Source organism: Mus pahari, chromosome 2 (genome assembly GCF_900095145.1).
Source record: "Mus pahari chromosome 2, PAHARI_EIJ_v1.1, whole genome shotgun sequence".
Classification (NCBI taxonomy): Eukaryota; Metazoa; Chordata; class Mammalia; order Rodentia; family Muridae; genus Mus; species Mus pahari.
Window position 1 is genome coordinate 144,170,184 of NC_034591.1, and position 15,005 is coordinate 144,185,188.

The 15,005-nt window shown below is 41.8% G+C and overlaps 1 pseudogene; it reads left to right on the forward strand.

The window, feature by feature from the left end:
* The first annotated feature begins 6,568 nt into the window (after positions 1–6,568).
* On the forward strand, positions 6,569–14,299 carry LOC110316918 (annotated as a pseudogene).
* The last annotated feature ends 706 nt before the right edge of the window (positions 14,300–15,005 follow it).

A 15,005-nucleotide genomic window follows, 5' to 3' on the forward strand; every position in this document is an offset into this window, starting at 1 on the left:
TCTTGAAAAAACAAAAACAAGCAAACAAACAAAAAATTCAAAATAGCAAAAACTGTAACATTAAACATTAAGAAAATGCTAATTTCAAGCACAGTGATAAAAATTATCATTAATATTTCCATGATGTTTGTAGAACATGATTTTAATATTTTCAACTGTTGATACTCAACAAACAGAATAGTTATTTTAAAATGTTATTTCCTTGNTATGTCTCCCTTTTCATTTCTGATTTTATTAATTTGGATACTGTCTCTGTGCTCTCAGGTTAGTCTGACTAAGGGTTTGTGCATCTTGTTGATTTTCTCAAAGAACCAGCTCCTGGTTTTATTGATTCTTTGTATAGTTCTTTTTCCTTTTATTTGGCTTGATTTTTTTCCTGCCTTCTACTCCTCTTGGGCATATTTGCTTCTTTTTGTTCTAGAGCTTTCAGGNGTGCTGTCAAGCTGCTAGTGTATGCTCTCTCCAGTTTCTTTTTGGAGGCACTNAGAGCTATGAGTTTTCCTCCTACCACTGCTTTCAATGTGTCTTTTAGGTTTTTGTATGATGTNNCTTCATTTTCATTAAATTCTAAAAGGTCTTTAATTTCCTTCTTTATTTCTTCCTTGACCAAGTTATCATTTAGTAGAGTGTTGTTTAGCTTCCATGTGCATGTGTGCTTTCCATTGTTTTTGTTGGTATTTAAGACTAGCCTTAGCCTGCAGTGATCAATAGGTTGCATGGGATTATTTCAATCTCCTTGTATCAGTTGAGGCCTGTTTTGTGAAAACTTATATGGTCAATTTTGGAGAAGGTATCATGAGGTGCTGAGAAGAAGGTATATTCTTTTGCTTTTGGATGAAGTGTTAGATCCATTTGGTTCATAACATCTGTTAGTTTCACTGTGTCTCTGCTTTGTTTCTGTTTCCATGATCTGTCCATTGCTGAGAATGGGGTGTTGAAGTCTCCCATTATTATTGTGTAGGGTGCTATGTGTGCTTTGAACTTTAGTAAAGTTTCTTTTATGAACGTGGGTGCCCTTGCATTTGGAGCATAGATGTTCAGAATTGAGAGTTCATCTTGGTAGAGTTTTCCTTTGACCAGTATGAAGTGTCCCTCCTTATCTTTTTTGATAATTTCTAGTTGAAAGTAGATTTTATTTGATATTAGAATGGCTAGTGAATCTTGTTTCTTGGGTCCATTTGCTTGGAAAATTGTTTCTCAACCTTTTACTCGATGTAGTGTCTTTCGTTGTCACTGAGATGTGTTTCCTGTATGGAGCAAAATGCTAAGTTCTGTCTACATATCCAGTCTGTTGAAGAAAGAAGCTAAAGGATGGAAAAATAAAATATAGGAACATTTACAGATGCTTGCTTGAGGGAATTTCATAGTTTCACAAGCATGCCTTGAAGCTGTCATGTGAGTTCATAGAAGAGCAGGTATGTATGCTACTGGTCAGATTAAAAGCCTCCCAGGTCTTTATTTTAAGCTGTCAGTCTTTAATTTTAGGTTAAGAGGGTATAGGTGTTCTGTCTGCATGTATGTCTGAGAACCACATAAGTGTAGCAGAGGCCAGAAGAAGGTGTCTGAGCCTCCAGAACAAGCCTCCTTATACAGATGGTGTGAGCAGCATGTGCACTGAGAATTGCACCATGCTCTTCTGCAAGATCAGCTAGTGCTTTTAATCAACGAGCCATCGCTCCAGCCATTTACTCAAAGTCCAAATGTGGAATCACTGCTTTGCCGCTGGATATTGCTGTATATTGCCTTTATGCATCCTGCTGAGGAACACAACATTCCATAGTCATAAATATATTACCCTTTCCAAAATGCACTGTGTATATTCATTTCTCACCTGTTGTGCTTAGTTCTCTATTNCACTCTTATCACACACTGATGATATGTGTTGTATCATTTTGATTTATTTATCATGAATTATAATGCAATAAGAACTCTCATGTGGACCTGTTTACATACTCTCTTTGTGGGCACTCACTAAGAAATAGAATTGTTTGTCCTGGGATTGGTCAGGGGATCTGTTTAAAGCTGTGGATGTTTCCTTTTCTACCTGTATCTCCATAGTGTCTCTTTAATGCTGTCTATAGCAAATACCAGCATCATTGTGTATTACTAGAATTGCCAAATTTGGAGGCTCTATGATGGATATTTATCAAAATTAAAATAAATTCCCAAATTAATCACAACTGGGGATGGAGTTGTTTTTCAAAGTCCCAAACCCACTTCCTTCAACAAGAGCACACCTTGTCTAACAAGGCCATATCTCCTATTTCTTCGTAAACAGCTCCACCAACTGGGTACCAAGCATTTGAATATATGAGCCTATGGGGCCATTCTCATTCAANACAGTGTTATATAGGAATATGGGCAAAGGACTGTATGAGCCATCTCTGCTAAAGGGAAACATTGTTCTGTTCCTGGTAAAGCTCTTTGTCATGAACTAAGTGTTGGATAGATGACTCAGCTGTGCAAGGCTAGGTTCACAACTGAAAAGACAAGAACAATGGCTAAAACTTCCAGTTGGTTACAGAGCCTTCCCATCATGAGTTCTGGGTGCTGAAGAACTAAACGAGGAGGTCTGAAACCAGGCAACTTCATTAGCTCAAAAAAACCTGATCAAAGACTACCTTTAACATGGATGGAAAATGTGGTGTTGGGTTGCTTCTGACTTACCTCCTGTGCTAGAAGACCTCAGGAGATAAACTCTCAGATCCTTGTTTTGCACCTCAGACTTGTGCTGAAGTCTGGGATATCAGAAAATCTGGGTGACCCATCTCCAACTACATTGACAATTCCCAAGTATCGGAATTCAAAAACCCTCTGAATACATTTCTATTAACTCTCATTTTTATAATTTATTTTATTTAATATGTTATATTACTATATTAATTATATATCCTTATATTCTTTGTAGTTAATATACTACGTATTCTATTTTTTAAATTTAGCCTTGGTTGACTTGGAGCTTCCTATGTAGACCAGGCTAGCCTCCAATTTATAGAGCTCTACCTGCAACAGCCTCCGCAGGGCCAGAATTAGAGCAAATGTGCAACCATACCATTATCTAACTATTTTATCACAAATACTGGTTAAATCATCTGAGATAGTTACAAATTCCTTCGCATATGTACTTAAATGATAAAAATAATTCTAAACTTATTTTGCATTGAGGATGATGATGTTTTGTTGCTACATTTTTTGGGGTACGTACATTCTAAATCTAAATTCTTCAAGCCTGTGAATTCAGTTCTGAGCAATCTGAACCCTTTCTGGTGTCTTCAGGCACCTGTATGGTTCCACAGAGAGTCGCACCCACATACATAGTCAAAATGCCAAAACCTGTGAGATTCAACCCGTGTGTGGTGGTAGGGGGGTCGAATTACCCTTTCACAGGGGTCTCATATGAGACATCCTGCATATCAAATATTTACATTATAATTCATAATCATACCAGTATTACACTTATGAAGTAACAACAAAATAATTTTATGGTTCAGAGTCACCACAATGTGCAGAATTTTATTAAAGTGTTACAGCATTGGCAAGGTTGAGAAACACTGGTCGAGAGGCATTTCTTGTGCTATAAAGATGTCAGTGGGCATTATCTTTCTGTCTCCATACCTCGAGCAAATTGTTTCCATATATAAATCTGTAATATGAAAGAGCCTGAGTCCGTAGTCCTGAGGGAGGCATGGTCTGGCTCCATCACAAAGGACCTCTTATTCCCTGAGAGGCAAGAAGTGTGTTCAGCACTGACTGTGATCCCCAACTCTCTCCTCTCTGACTCTGTCTCTGGGCTTCTCAACACAGAGTCCTCTGACCTTGCCCTGGGTGTCCCTGTAAATAATGTCCTCAGAGCTCAGAGCTGTAACGACAGGGGGCTCACCTACCCCGAAGATCACTGTCTGATGTGTGGGATTCAGGGCAGGAAAGGGTTGGTAATATTTTCTTTTTGTTGTTGTCTTTTGTGTGTGTGTGTGTGTGTGTGTGTGTGTGTGTGTGTGTGTGTGTGTTTGTTGTTGTCGTCTTTTATTTTTAAATTGATTCCTGCTGGACAGTAAAAATGGTCTCACTCTCCAGGCTCTTTTATCTCTGCTAAAAGCTCTTTGTCTACAGCATTAGTTTCACTTCATTACAGTCTAATGCAATGCCTCCTTTACAATACTGCAATTTGAATCAAACAAGTTTGCATGGGAGGAGCTCAAGATACCGAATCAGCCTGTGGGGTTGAATAAATACTGAAACCTCCCATGTATTTGTGCCTCTCAGCTTTCAAGTTTCAATCCTGTAGTGGAAACTCAGCTTCTCTGCTCTGAATTGAGTGCCACAAAGGCTTCCCTATTTATGTTCAGCACCACAGACAGCCCACAGGAGGGAGAAATGGGTATGTATTCAATAGTATTTGAACCAAACTATAAGAGCAGAGAGGAGCTTCACCAGGGACAGGAAGGTAAAAGAGCTGAACCTTGAGCAAAGAACAAGAACAGAAGGGCGTCTGTGAGCGTGTCACTGTGGGTCTGCAGAGCAGGAGAATGCAGACAGATTAGCTATGAGGTTGTTACCTTAGTTATTCTATAGGAGCATACAATACTCGAATAGTTCTCAGGCAAGAGAAATGAGCAGTGAGTCACCTTCTGAGGGCCAGAGCTGTAGCCACAGCTTGCTTTCTTTGTACTTAGCTTGCTAGTCCTCTCTTCCTAGGGATCTGGCAAGTTGCCCCTCTGGTGGATTATCTTATTGTAGAAAATGCTAGCTCTACACATCCCAGAGTGAAGGAAATTTAAACAACAGCTTTGCACTGTGCACAGTGACAGAAGTTACCTGGGAAGCTTGGGGCTTTTGTTTTGCAGATCCATTGTAATTAAAAAAGAATTGTAAGGAGGTGGTAAGGAGTGGGTGTGGGTGTGTTGGACCTGAACCAAGACAGGACCAAATCCTTTTCATTTTGAACTCTTGATAAGTTACAGAAAAAGAATTTAATGGAGTTTTCTAATTCAGTCTTCAGAAAGGAAGCAAAATTGTGTTTCTTGTGATTCAAACTGTCTATGCTTCATTATATTGTGCTCCTTTATCTTCCTTTTCCCTTCATTCCTGTTCCTTCATCTCTTTTTCTTTTCTTTTTGTCAGGGGAATACTGGATTTGAGAAAACAAGATCGAGCTTATCAAAATACAATATTCACAACAAATGTTAATGCTTATCACTTAAACCAAGTATTCTGACTGAAACTATTATTGTTATTATTGATAATGATGATAATTGATAGATTCGAATAATGTTAGGACAGTGGCATAGCAAGAAGAGGAAATGTGAAGCATTTAGTCAATAGATACGGAGTTTAGGTAAAAAAGTAACAGGTTACATCTGTGAAAGCTTGCATCTAAACTTGCATATCATTTTTTGTGAAGTCTATAAGAAATCTAGCAGCCTTAGCTAGTTAACGAGTTTATTAATGAGTGACTATAATGGTGGATTACCTTAGGGTAAGGAGCTAGGTCTGTTTTCTAGCTGTCAAGCTACAGTTTCCTTAGTTGTCAATGGAGTCAGAATTCTGGGGAAGAATAAATTATAATCTTGGAGTCATATATTAATTAATTAATCCAAACAGTTCCCATGTTCCTATGGTCTCCATGGCAACTTGGGTGCAGTCACTAGGGCTTTTAAGCCCAGAAGAAGGAGGGCCTTTTCCTCCTTGGAACAGGTAATTCATGGAATGAGAAGTTATTGAGCTTGACTCAGGCAATATAAGTTACTTGACTCTTAGGGGATTCAGTGTCCACAGTGTTTCTCAGTGTTTGTCACACCACAATCTAGGCAGTTTCTTGCAGCTGTGTCTATATTTTCTGAGTCCTTGGGAATAAGTTGTTAGGCTGTGGGAGATTCTGTCTGTCATAAACTTATTAATTATTAGCAGACTTTTGACAAAATTGAAGGTTATATCAATTGATCATATCTGAGTTAGAAAACTTACATTTGTTTAATTATTTGTTTGAGAATGCGTATAGTAAATATAGCACACTATAATTTGCTGGAGCTGGGGAATTTTGACCCACTTTATTGCCATCCACAGAGCTAGAGACAGGCATGCATGCATGCTTTGCTGAGGCACCAGGCTAGCATCTGGTCCAGGGGTGTGGCATGTGCATGCAGCCTGAAGAGCACAGATTGTAAGAAGTCACAATAACAGCTTGCACGCCCCAGGTATCTATCTCATGGCTGAGGTACCACTGAACTACAGCGGTGATGATGTCATGGGGTTGGGGTGGTTCTGTGGTGTGCAGGGCTCATACACAAGAAGGTGGGGTGGGGCTTCCTCCTAGCAGCCAAAAGCCCTGGCACAGTGCTTCCAGCTGCAGGCTGGTGCTGCCCTATCACACCTAGTGTGTAAGGGAAGAGAAGCACCTGAGGTAGCTTTCAGTCTCCTAGCAATGTGTGCATTATTCCAGCAGCAGGCAGATTCTGCTCACTTCTTGAGTCCTGAGGAGAGGGAGAGAGGGAGAGAGAGAGGCTCATGCAGGGGCACTTGTCCATGCAAGTGAGCACAAATAACAGGGCAGACATTCGAGCAGGCACCCATGAGTAGGAAAACGGTGTCTCAGCGAACAGAGTCCCAGACAGAGTGTGGGAAGCACCAGGGGGCAGGGTGAGAACTGTATTTCTCACCACTGCAGCAGAGCTCAGCAGAATGAGGAAGCAAGAAAGCAACATCTCAGCAGACAGAGTTCCTGTGAGGACGCAAGGGGCAGGGCCAGACCTGCTTTTCACTTGGTGAACCAGGAGCAGAGCAAATAACAAGTGAATGAGGGCCATTCCCAGCTGGCAGCAGCAGCCACTGCAGTGGGCCAGCCAGTACCAAGTGAATGAGGGTGGGAGGTGGGGCGTGAGGAAGCCTATACTATGGATCACTATCTAGAGAGTTGTTTTAAAGTGCTAGGTTGGGGGCCATGTAGAGATAGTCCTGGAAATCCCAGTAAATAGGGACAAAACAGCAAAGACCAACCCATGGATGAGAATAGGGTTATTAACTACACCCTACCAGCTTCCTGAGGATACTATTAATAACCAGAGAGGCTGACAGCCAGGCCAGACCAACAGGTCATCACATGATGGGCTGGGGCCTAAGATCTGAGTCAGTGCCATGAGCAACAGAGAGCAGTTCACCCAGTCCTGGGATTGTGCAACAGCGAGAAAGGAACCATCTCAGAGGAGAGGGGAAAATCTCACCAAAGGGAAAATGTCCTAGGGCAGCACAGGGGTAGCTCCAAGCTCAAGAACTCTCCCCTAGGATCATGGGGACATTAACACTGAAGTGTCTGTGTGTGTGTGCGTGTGTGTGTGTGTGTGTGTGTGTGTGTGTTTGGGGGGGTGTGCTTACCCGCTCTCACGGGTTTGGGCTAGGGAGCATTGGTTCTCCATGTGGTAGCAGGGAGGATATAAACCTGCAGAGTTTTTAAATCCGAGTCTCAGTACCAAATGTTGTGCTTATAAAAAGATAAGGAGGGAAGGAATATGTTTGGTGGATGTGTAGCAAGGTATGGGAGAAGGGGATGCCTCTGTGGGACCATGCAGAGTCACCCCTTCCCCCTGAGGGACAAGCCACATGATATAGTATATTCAGGGCATGGGGAGAGAAGTTTAGAGGAAGAGAGAGAGAGAGAGAGAGAGAGAGAGAGAGAGAGAGAAGAGAGAGAGAGAGAGAGAGGGAGAGAGGACTAGAGTAGAGGCTGGCCATGAACACATAGAGAAAGGGGGAGGGGAATGGGGAGAGAGGGGGGAAGGGACAAGAGAACATGGTGAGAGGAGGAAGGCCAGAGAGCCAGAGAGCAGAGGAGGTGAGCAGTCCCTTTTACAGTGAGTCAGGAACACCAGGCTGTTGCCAGGTAACTGTGGGGCAGAGCTTAGACAAAAGGCAAACACCACTGATCTAAGAATAGTTATGTATTCAGAAATTTGAAAGCAGCTCAAAATAAAACATCTGCTTATATTTTGCAGAAGGTTTTTAAAAAGCCAATGGAAAACTTGTAAATTAGATTAGCTCAAGCAGAAATAAGTTGGTGACAATTGAGCTATCAGATAAAAACAAAACAAAACAAAAACTACAACTTTTTGATCAGACTCTGAAGCCCTTAGAATAAGCTGGAGTACAGCTGGTTTTATGACTTGCTCTAGAGCTTGCTGAAAGACCAAAGCTGAGGAACATTTGGACAGAGCGAGAGATGATCAGGGGCAAGTATATGGTCAATGTTTTCCTTTTAAATGCCCCTGCCTCAGTGCTCAGTCATATTGATTGACATTTTCAACATTGGTGGATATTTGGGTTGTGAATTTAACAAATACTTTTAATTAAATATATTGTTATTATTATTCTTTAATCTTCTTTTACAATCCAGTAGTTATCCCCTTCCCAGTCCGCCCTCCAACTGTTCCTCATCCTATTCCTCCTCCCCTGTCTTCAAAAGGATATCCCCACCCCTCCACCACCACACCACCAAACCTCCCACATTCTGGGGCCTCAAGTCTCTGGAGGGTTAGGTGCATCTCCTCTCATGGAGGCCAGACCAGGCAGTTCTCTGCTGTATGTGTGTTCGGGACCTCATATCAGCTAGTGTATGCTGCCTGGTTGGTGGTTCAGTGTCTGAGAGATCTCGGGGGTCCAGGTTAGTTGAGACTGCTGGTCTTCCTATGGGGTAGTCCTTCTTCTCAGCTTCTTCCAGCCTTTCCTTAATTCAACCACAGGGGTCAGCAGCTTCTATCCATTGGTTGGGTGTAAGTATATGCACTTGACTCTTTCAGCTGTTTGTTGGGTCTTTCGAGGGCAGCCATGATAGGCTCCTGTTTGTAAGCACACCATAGCATCAGTAATATTGTGTCAGGCTTTGGAGCCTCCTCTTGAGCTGGATCCCAATTTGGGCCGGTCACTGAATCTCCTTTACTTCAGTCTCTTCTCCATTTTTGTCCCTGCAGGTCTTTTAGACAAGAATAATTCTAGGTCAGAGTTTTTGACCCCATCCACTTGATGCCCTGTCTTTCTACTGGAGGTAGAGTCTACAAGTTCCCTCTCCCCACTGTTGGGCATTTCATCTAGGGTCCCTCCCTTTTAATCCTGGCTCTCACTTCCCAGGTCTCTGGTAATTCTAGAGGTCCCCAACCCCCACCCCTGGCTGACCTCCTGCCTCCTGAGATTGCCTGTTTCCATTCTTTCTGACTGCTCTCAGGGCTTCACTACTGTTCCCCCTTAATACCTGATCATGTTCCCCCTTTCTCTCCTCCCTCCCCTCTCCAACCAAGGTGCCTCCCTCCCTCTGCCTTTTGTGGTTGGTTTCTTCTCCCTCCCAAGTGGGATTGAGGCAGCCTCACTTGGGCCCCTCAGCTTGTTAAGCTTGACTTCTATAGGTTGTATCCTGGGCATTCTGTACTTTTTTTTTTTTTTTTTGGCTAATATAAACTTATTAGTAAGTACATAGCAATAAGAATCTCTAAAGTCACTGCCAATACTCATAATGATGGGGACACAGATTTTCATGTCCTCTTGTGTGAATATGTGGGTAGGAGGGCCAGAGCATATAGTATGTGTATTCTCATTTGAAGAAAGTGGTGATCTGTTTTCAATTCTTTCCCCAAACCCAGTAGCAATGAACCTATGTAATGCTAGTGTATCTTCAAGTAGTTGGCCCATTCTTATTCTTTTTTTTTCTTTGACTCTTTTTTTTTTAAAAATACTTGAATTCTCCAAACTATCAGAATGCTCTAGATACAACTTCTTGTTGATCTATATCTTACAAAAATTGCAAATTCCCTTTGTAGAACTCGGAAAAGAAGGAGTTTTGTTTGTTTGTTTGTTTGTTTGTTTTCTGTTTGATTTTTGAATTAGAGCAAAGTCTGCATATTTCATTTTAAGCGAATGTGGACAAGGATTTTGATATTATACTTGAGACATTTTTATTCCAGGCAAGTTCACAGAGATTTTTCTTTTCACTTTTCCTCAGATAGTTTTATAGCCCTAGGCTTCATGTGTGAGTTGCCTTTTATAGGAGGAGGTGGGAGATCAGTGAGACAGTATGGTATGCACAGCGAGGCCAGGGTCAGCCTCCTGGGATAAGTATAAGTTAGGCCCACATGTTGGACTTGCTTCTCAAGTTGTTTTATTATTTTTTTATTTTTCTTTTATTAATATTATGGTTATTATTATTACTATTAATTTGGTTTATGTGTCTATGATGCCACCAAAACCATACTTATGTCTGTGTTTCTGTCACTCTGATTTGGTGGTATCACTTCTGCAAATTTGGCCTCATTTTCTAAATTGTTTAGCTAAACTGATTCTATTCCCTTTTCATGCAATTTAAAACTTACTTTGTGCTAGAGAGATGGCATGTGACTAAAAGCACTGGCTACTCTTTTGGGGGGCCTAGGTTCAGTTCCCAGTGTCCTCATGACCCCTCACAACTGTAATTTCAGCTCCAGGGAACTCAATATCCTTTCTTGTCTCCTCAGGCACCAGGCATGCATACAGTGCACAGACACATATGCAGGCAAATTACCCATATGCATTAAATACACATACATTTTAAATGAATAAAATTACCTTTCTGATTTTTTGAAATGCCCAATATCCACAAATACGTTCTTTCAATTCCTCACTTGCTAAGAGTTTTTGTTATTTTAGACTAATATACATTTTTTTCACATGATTTTGGTAAGCCTGTTAAATGTTCCCATATTTCTTCCATTAGTTATCTCAGTGTGTTCTATTACATTTATGTGCATTAATTAATTAATTTATTTACTGACTAGGTTCTTTGAGACGGATCCTTACATAGTCCAGGTTGTGTTCAAGCTTCCAATGTAGCCAAGGCTAGCCTTGTACTCCTGAGTCCAGCTTCTGCCTCCCTAGCACTGGAAATATAAAAGTGTACCAACCTGTTTGTCTCATTGACAGGAGCAGGAGTTACACAGATGGTTATGAGCTGCCCCTTTAGAAGCTGGGATTGAGAAATCAACACGGGTCCTCTAGAAGAGCATCAACTGTTCTTAAACCCTCAGTCCTAACCAGTCTATTCTTATGGAACAAAATCTATGGATAGTTTGGTTGTTGTTTGCTTTCAACCTGATCTTCACTCTTTCTGTTTCTTGCCTCTTCATTTACCCTTAGTTCAATGACTGGAAGACTCCATGTTTTCTTCTCCTCTATTATTCTGTGAGTGATGGACATCATTTATAGACCAGAACTTTCTGTGAAGCGGTTTACGGTGGGTGAATACAAGCCAAATCTACAGATAATTGTTAAAAACGTTTTTTGAGATTGCTATTCTCATATTTATATTCTTCAAGTAAAATGCTCCAAGGAAAATGTCTCTGAATCTTCTCCCCCATGTACTCTGCTCTGCCTTACTGCCTCTGTGGAGTGGTCATCGTTCTCACTGTAGCTGTAGTTGCTCTTTTTATTGCTTTCAGAGGCAAGTGACTTATTGTCCAAATTCTGTGGCATTCTGCCCACATTAACATTGTCAGTTATGTTTAATGACCACTGTGAAACAGGAATTGTGGGAAGGGCTCTACAGAAAATACACCAGAAGTTCCTGTTCTCTGGAAACTTACGTTCCAGCAAGAAGATGCTGTGAAGGAACAGCACAGGCTGTGGTGTACACAGAAGGCTAGGCTCAGCATCCCTGGGAAGATGACATTCACCAGGCTCTAGACAGACATGCAGGGGATATAGGTTTACTTGGGGAAACTGTCCAAGGCAGAGAACAGGAGAGAAAAGCTCCAAGGAGGAACCTAAAGGAAGGGGGAGGACAGAGTAAAGTACTATGACCAGAAAGGTGCAGTGCCTCCCCCTATGATCCATGAGTTTAGTTACCAGGCTCAACTGTACTTTGAATTTATTAAATGCCGTTTCTGAAGTAATACATTTATAGGTACCTCACTGTTAAGAATAGTGTAATAAAATCTTACACTGTCCTCTTAATTTTGTGAATCATCCTTTAGTGCAACATGTCCATACACTACCTACCCAATAGTTCTCACTGCTGTCTCAATTATTAGGGTGGCTGTCAATAGGTGTCCCTACAGAGTGCTTATTGCTCTAGTAACCCCTGTTGTAGTAACCATTGGCCCAAAGCTCAGAGAGTGATGCTATTATAGAAATGCACTTCCTGGAAGCCCTGCTGACAGTGAGCATCTGAGACTGAGTGGGACACAGGCCCACCATGCTCATGGGAGGATTCCTACAGATCACTTAGGAAAGCTACGATCAAATTCACAGCTCACAGCTGAGCCCAGGAGGGTATTCCGAAAGAGCCAAAGCATGTGTGTTATAACTCATTATATTACCTAAATTTTAGTGAGCATAACAGAACAGATCTCAATTAAAAATACCTATGCTGCTTGCCTGAGAAACTGGATTGGATTTGGAAATAAATGTTTTTATTTTTCTGAATACTCGAGAAACTGGACATTCAGCCAGACCTTTTACATGGCACTAGAGGTCCAATTAGATCATTGGACAACAAGGAGGAGCTGTAAGAAATAGCCAGTGATTGGTTTGTCTGTTGAAAATTATATTACCTTAAGATAGAGAGGTTACAGATAAAGCATGAGGAAGAATCCCATCCCAAGCATGTGGAGACATGGGGAATGTGTGAGTGTGTGCCAATTGCTGACGCTAGACTTCTGACTGGAATCCTGAGACATTCAAGAAATATTCTCTCACACAGTGCTTGTAGTCATCTAGAAGGTCAGATATTCCATTTCACTGGGATACCTGGTAGCCATGAGTGTTTTCTGTAAGATGGCACATGTTGCATACTGTTAATAACTGCAATGGGAGGTTAACCCAGAACTACCCTGGCCACAGAGGAATGTGATACTTTAATTCAAATGACATACTTTACAATGCCTGATGTCAAGTGGATCCACTGAGATCTGGACCCTCAGTTACACCCTCCTGTTACCTCTATAGGTAGCTGTGCAGTAGAAAGACTCCAGGATTATCTGAAACAAAGACACACATGTATTCTTGGCTTTTTGTGTTTTATGACAGAATTTCCTAGGGAGATTCAAGGGGACTTTTGATTTCTGGATCGGCCTGCACAGAGAGTCGTCAGAGCACCCTTGGAGGTGGACAGACAACACTGAGTATAACAACATGTATGTTTTCACAATGTTTTTCCTTCTGTGTTCATGTGTTGTGACATGCATGGGTTGTGGCTATGAGGGTTGAATGGCTCTGTTGCATGAAGCCAACTGTACTGGTATGGAAGAAAATCATCTCTTAGGCTGGAGGTGTGCCCTGGGCATAGGTTGTGTGTCTTATGAAACAGCCTATCCCTAACAAACTCCACATCCTAACAAATTTAAATCAATTGGATACTTTCCCATCTACTAAGCATCATCTTAAAGCATTTTCTTAGAGTTATTTCCCTCCAAATATTTAGCATGATGGTGGCATCTGGGGTAGATGTTGTCTGCTATCATCACTTGAAAATCTTTCCTTGGTGATAACTGCCCTTGCATGATGTAGACAGAACTGCTGATGGCCAAGGGCTCTAAAACCATAGGAAGGTACTTCAGAACTGCGAGCCTGAGAATTATCAATCCTCTCTTTGCATGGTTGTATCTGGTCACTGAAGCAGAGACTCCAGGGGCAATGAGAGTCTTCCCGAAGGTCTTGTCATCAATGATCACTGGGGACAGCTCTTGAATGTGAGCACAGCCATTTAGTACAGACCCATTTCACTGGAACAGTAAAACACATAACCAGTCACCTCCATTGTTAAAGACCTTCTAGCAATTTATAAGTGGTGTATTTTCTCCCACTTTCATACATATGCGAAAGTACTTCAAGAAAGTATTGAAAATCACTCTTATGAGACTATCCAGGGCTACTGTCCATTTGAACATGGCAGCAAGCATTGTACACACATTACAGGATTTAATAGGCATGAGTGACAGAAGTGAGGTGATTCAATCAAACCCTAAGGTTGTGACAGTCCCTAGGTGCAAAACTAGTGCATGGGATTCCAGTGGACTCTACATCTGATTCATATCATAAATAAGCAGTGAAGAGGAGTGAGATATGATTCGTAGGAGTGAGTGCAATGGCAGACTCTGCAGAAATCTTTTCTTTTTTCTTTAGGGTTCCCTTTCAAGGAGATGAAAAATATGGCTTCCTGAGTAACAGGATCAGCAGTAGCACAAGCTACCTAAATAGGAAGTGGATTTGTAGCAAGTCCAGTAGCTATGCCTTACTAGTGCTAGCAGTTTTGTGTCCTGTCTACGTCATAGCAATCATGAGGAATACATAACAACTTATCTACTGTTGTGGCCTCATTAATAATATGCTAAAATCGTTATCACAATCAGTGCATAATGCATGGTGATGTCAAAGATGACAACTCTCTCTGAGGACTTTTCACATGAGTGCTTGAGACAGGGTAGGGGCCGGAGATATACAGAGGGTCAGAAAATTGTACAGAGGTGTGTACCAGTGGGGATAGGGAACTAGGGGTAGCCAACAGAAAGTTCCAGACACCAGGAAAACAAGAGGCTACCAGGACTCAACTGGAATGACGTTAGCTGAAATACCCAACAAAGGGGAGGGAGACCTGTAGAGACCACATCCAGAGGTTAAGCATGGCCCATGGTTGAAGGATGGGGCCACCTGTCCTTCTCAAAATTTTAACCCAGAATTGTTCCTGTCTAAAGGAAATACAAGGAGGGACAAAGAGTGGAGCAGAGACTGAAGGAAAGGCCATCCATAGACTGCACCACCTGGGGAATCCATCTCAGATGCAGCCTCTAAACCTAATCACTATTGCTGATGCCACGAAGTCCTTGCTGACAGGAGCCTGATACAGTTGTCTGCTGAGAGGCTCTGCCAGAGCTTGACAAATACAGAGGCAGATGCTTGCAGCCAAACATTGGACTGAGCATGGAGTCCCCAATGGAGGAGTTAGGGGAAGGACAGAAGGAGCTTAAGGGGTTTGCAATCCCATAGGAAGAACAACAATA